Genomic DNA, 6000 nt, shown 5'->3' on the forward strand with positions numbered 1-6000 from the left:
TTTCTGATTTTTTTTGTCCTTTCTTGCTCAACTCTTCCCTTCCCTTACCCAACCCCCCACCCCCACCAACAACTGTCTGCCTACTCTCCATGTATGAGTCTGTCTCTATTTTGCCTGTTAGTTCATTTTGTCCATTAGATTCCACACATGAGTGAAATCATATGGTTCTTGTCTTTCTCTTAACTGGCTTATTTCACTTAGCATAATGCTCTCAGGTCTATCCACGCTGTTGATAAAGGTAAGATTTCCTTCTTTATTATGGATGCATAGTATTCCATTGTGTAAATGTACCACAGCTTTTTTTATCCACTCATCTACTGATGAGCACTTGGGCTGCTTCCAAATCTTGGTTACTGTAAATAATGCTGCAATGAACATAGGAGTGCATACATTCTTTCCAATTAGTATCTTGGGTTTCTTCAGATAAATTCCCAGAAGTGGATTTACTGGGTCATAAGGCAGTCTCATTTTTAATTTTTTGAGGTAACTCCATACTGCTTTCCACAGTGGCTGCACCAATCTGCATTCCCACCAATAGGAATGCTCCCTTGCTCCTTTATTGATGATAGCCATTCAGACAGGTAGGAAGTGTTATTTCATTGTGGTTTTAATTTGCATTTCTCATATGATTAGTGACATTGAGCATCTTTTTATATGTCTATTGGCCATCTGTATGTACTCTTTAGAAAAGTGTCTATTCAGGTCCTTTGCCCATTAAAAAAATTTTTTTTTGGTGTTGTTTTATAAGTTCTTTATAAGTTTGGGATATTAATCCCTTATCAGATATATTGGTGAATATGTTCACCCATTCAGTGGGTTGTCTTTTAATTTTATTGATGGTTTCCTTTGCTATGCAAAATGAAATTAGACCACCTTCTTAAACTGTACACAAGAATAAACTCAAAATGGATTAAAGAATTAAATATTAGACTTGAAACTGTAAAAATCCTAGAAGATAATATAGGTATCAAAATCTCAGACATTTTTCACAGTGACACTTTTTTCCTGATATATTTCTTCAACAAGGGAAACAAAATAAAAAATAAACATATGGGATAACATCAAAATAAAAAGTTTTTGTACATAATATGCTTCAGATATGGAACTAAATATGTATTTTGTGTGAGGTATTTGCTTCACAAAAACAATATGGGTCAGATACTGTTACCTCCACTCTACCAATGAGGATATAAACTTATAGCTTGACCAAGATTTTATTTCTGTATCAGTTAGTTATTCAGCGCCTTTGGTATGCCAGAAAATACACCAGGCATTATGAATACAAAGTAGGAGTGGCCTTGATTTCAGATACTAGACTTCTTAGTAGGTCAAGCAGAAAGTAAATGACTAGTCAGTGTACAATACTAGCATAGGGGTGTAAAGATAGTGCATATAAAGCAGGTGTAGGGTAACAGAGAGATAAGGGAGGTTATTGCTTTGAATCACAAATAGAGTAAGTACATAGGCCACAAATTGTTTGATAGTGGCTAGAACATAGGAACAACTGTATCTTAATTGTTATTTTTTTAATCTATAGATGATTTGAAGTTTATACCTCAGATTCTGCCACAGATTAATTAATGAATTTTCAAAAGGTTTTATAGTCAATAGAACATTTTGCAATGAATTCTCTGTACTATGAAATTATACAACTCTGATATCAATATGCTTAAAATACTGTTTGACTTCATTTCAAACTCTAGGTCAGTCCAGACAAGAAAATATGTTTGCTGCTTCTCAACCACATACTGGACCAAGCAGTATGAGAGGTGAACTAGAATTTACTAAAAATACCTCCAAGTTAATATTATGTTAAATGAACCAGGAAAATGTGCTCATTAAAGGAATCATCAAGACAAGCCAAAACCATCAGTGCCTCTGAACTACCCAGGACAAGAAAAAGAATCAATTAAAACTGATAGGCATTCCACCTAGCAGATGTCTCTTGCATTTTTCATATAGTGTCTGTGCTAATTAAGAAACAAACAATGTAGGACTATTGGCTTTGGAGAGAGATGTATGTACGGTATAAGCAAGATTTTTAACATGCATCAGCAATAAACACATATTGGGTTTCAATTAAAAGAAGAGTCTTTGAAGCTAAAAATGTTAAGAAAAGTATACATTCATGCTGATGAAGCACATAGTTGCAGCGAGGGCTTAACTTTCTTAATATAGCTTTAAGTGATGGATGGTGTTTCCCTTCTTCCACACTTCCATCCTGGATAAACTCGACTTAACAAGCTACTTGACCTGAACTTGATGGTGTAATTATCTGTTTTTGAAAAGAGATAGATGAATGACTACGGATTGATCATTAATTTTACCCAGCATAACTTGAAGTATGCAAGAGATATTTTATTTCCTGAATTAGGATCTACTTAGCTATGAAGTGCTTCTTCTGTGAGCTCAGGATAGTCACCTGTTTTCCTGCACCTCTGAACTACTGCTCCCCTAGCTGCTTCATGGTGTGTCATGGCAATCCTCTCCCATATTCATTGTCCACATTCACTTTCCACTTCAAAGTACAGAAGCAAGCCATAGAAAACTATAGACATAATCATTTTTTTAAACAATGATTTACATCTTCACTCAGCAAATAATGAATGCACAGCAAGTACAAAGATAAAATTGTCACTGACAGGAGACAGAAAAGCAATCCACTTCAATATGATATGATAACATTAAAATGATGTATTTGTTTGTATATGTAAAGAACACAGATAGGATGGCCTATAGGGTAGGTAGGATGATGATACATTTTATCACCCGAAGCCAGATACTTCCCAGCAACTGCTCAGATTTCATGTGCCTACCTACCTCCTGAATATCTTACTCTCTACCCTCTATCCTCAGTGACAGACTAGGGTAACTTGGGTTGCAAAACCTGAGAAAGCTTTGGGGGAGGTGATGAACTCTTGATGCTGTAATGATTACTGGATCTGGCACATTTTAAATTCCCAATATACATTTTTTTTTTCAGTGTTGCTGAGTATGCCCTCACCAGGAGCATGTAGGAGATCTGGCTTTACAGTTCAGAAAGCCTAGAGTAGAAGTGAACCAGGGGAAATCATAGCTCCTCTCTACCCAAGAGAGGAAGTGAGAAGATCTTATGTTTAACTTGACTCAGCCTTTTTCTTACCCTCCCCCCAAGGTACTATATAAACATTTCCCTCCTCCTGTGTCCAGGGGTAAAGCTCCTGAGCATGCTCCCTTTTGTCTGCTCTCTATGGCCATTCCCTCGCTCGCAGCATGCTCCCTTTTGTCTGTTCTCTATGGCCATTCCCTCGCTCACAGTCTGGTTCCTGTTCCCCCAGTGCTCAGGTGGATTTTCTCTCGACTCTGCTTCTTGTCTTCTGGCTCCTCCTGACCAGCTGGTCCCATTAGACTCCATACCCTGGGGTCATAGGCCTGGGCCTGATCAGCCTATAACCACATTGGTCTATTTTATAGCCCAGAGCTCTCTTTCTACATCAAGAAAAGAGAAGAAAGTTCTGGGTTCCAAAACAGGTTGATGTGGTTATATTCTGAATATGAGATATTCACACAATAAAGTATACAAATCTTAAGTCTCTACAGCTGGGCTTTTACATAGAATGCCATCCATATGACTGTGTCATCCAAATCAGGATGGAGATTATTTCCAGTTCTAACAAAGTCTTCCTCATCCCCCCTCACCATAAGTACATCTCAAGGGTAATTACTGTTCTAAATTTTACTAGATTATTTTGCCTGTTTTTGAACGTTGTATAAACAGAATCATATAGCATGCATTGTTTTTATGTTTGACTTCTTTCACTCAATGAAACATCTGTGTAATTTACCCACATTGTTGAGTATATCAGGAGCCTATTTTTTTCATTGCTCTGTAATACTCTATTATATCAAGACATCACAATTCACACATTCTACTGTCGATGGGTATATGAGATATTTTACTGCCTTTAGTTATTATGATGAAAACATCTATAAACATTCTTGTGAACTTTTTGGTATACATAAGCATGCACTTTTTCTTGATTATATGCCCAGGAATGGAATTGCTGGATCAAAGAGAACTTATATATTTAGTTTTAGTAGAAACTGCCAAATATTTATTCCAAAGTGTTTTCACCTATTTTCACTTCTACCAGCAATTTATGAGCATTTTGTTAGATTTATATATTCACCAACACATGGTAATGTCATTCTTTTTAATTTATCTATTCTGATGTGTTTAGAGAAGATATCTTTTCAAGCCCAGATATGAGATGCAATGTTGTATCTAATGACTCCCAGGATTGAGGATGAAATTTGACATACTTTATAGACAAGTACAGACATCTATCTACATCTAGCTTCTAGATCTGTGGTGTGGAGTGGGCTGCATTAATCATGAATAATACTTATGATAGTTCTTTTGATGGGGGTTGGTATTTGCTGAACAAACTCAATCTTGGCTGCATAAAGAGATCTGAATAAGTCACCCCAAATTTCCCAGTATATTTTTTTGCTTATTTTTCTATAAGTGAGCAAAATAGATATGCAATGAACACTTCCATCTATTCAGTCATGTTTTTGAGTGTTTTAGAAACAGACCCTTTGGCCCTGGCAGGTTGGCTCAGCGGTAGAGCGTCGGCCTGGTGTGCGGGGGACCCGGGTTCGATTCCCGGCCAGGGCACATAGGAGAAGCGCCCATTTGCTTCTCCACCCCCACCCCCTCCTTCCTCTCTGTCTCTCTCTTCCCCTCCCGCAGCCAAGGCTCCATTGGAGCAAAGATGGCCCAGGCGCTGGGGATGGCTCCTTGGCCTCTGCCCCAGGCGTTAGAGTGGCTCTGGTCGCGGCAGAGCGACGCCCCGGAGGGGCAGAGCATCGCCCCCTGGTGGGCAGAGCGTCGCCCCTGGTGGGCGTGCCGGGTGGATCCCGGTCAGGCGAATGCGGGAGTCTGTCTGACTGTCTCTCCCCGTTTCCGGCTTCAGAAAAAAATACAAAAAAAAAAAAAAAAAAGAAAGAAACAGACCCTTTAAGGACCGCAAGTGATATTAAGCAATCACTTAGGTGACAGGTACCAGATCCACAGAAGGCTATTAGAGGTCCATCATGTAGAAATGACTAGGAATATTTACCCACATGTTATTCTTAATTATACCATGCTGTTTTCAGGCCTGGTGTTAAAGTATTCACTGTCCTCATAACTCTAAATAAACGGAAAGATCTTGGAATGACACTTCTATGAGTAAGAGTTATTCATATGTTCTAGTTCAGCTAGAACAGACTGGGAAGAAACCCACTTTCTTAAGTTAAAAAATGAAGCTGGTTAGTCAGTACTTGCCCAGAGGGGAAAAAAACAAGCAAGCAAGCAGAAAGGAGAGAGAAAAATAATATATATATTTATACTTACATTATGTATATATAAACATATTAGATACATATGTAAAGTGAAGTGGGTAAGTATTGCGCGAACCATTTAATTATGAAAGTATCAGCGTGTCAGAGCTACTTTATCCTTCCCCTGATGCCATTTTTTCTTTTTGAGGATACTTATCTATGTAATTTTAAAATTCAAGTACTTCACGCAAAGAACAGTGTTGGCGATTTGGAAGCGCAAGCACTCGGTAAAACATAGGACCTATTTTGAATACATAAGGGATATTCATATTTGGAGCTAATCAACTGCCTGACGTCCTCTTCAAGTGGATTATTTTTGCTCTGAAACACATGTGTCACAGAGTGAAACTGTTTGTACCAACAGCAATTTACTTTGCTCTGAGTGATGTGTCAGAAGGTTTTTCTCACTGGTTAGTTTTCTCCTTTTTGCATATCATTTTTTCTTATGCCAGTGAAGCAAACTTAAATATATTTAATATAATATTGTCCCCCATATTCTGAGTGGAAAACTTTACTACAAAACAATATGAATGTAATTTTCAAGGTAAAAGGAATTATGAAAATTACCATTTTAGCTTGACCTGGAATATTGAGGTCACTGGTTCAAAACCCCAGGCTTGCCTGGTCAAGGCA

This window comes from Saccopteryx leptura, chromosome 10, assembly GCF_036850995.1.
Source record: "Saccopteryx leptura isolate mSacLep1 chromosome 10, mSacLep1_pri_phased_curated, whole genome shotgun sequence".
In the NCBI taxonomy this organism is placed as follows: Eukaryota; Metazoa; Chordata; class Mammalia; order Chiroptera; family Emballonuridae; genus Saccopteryx; species Saccopteryx leptura.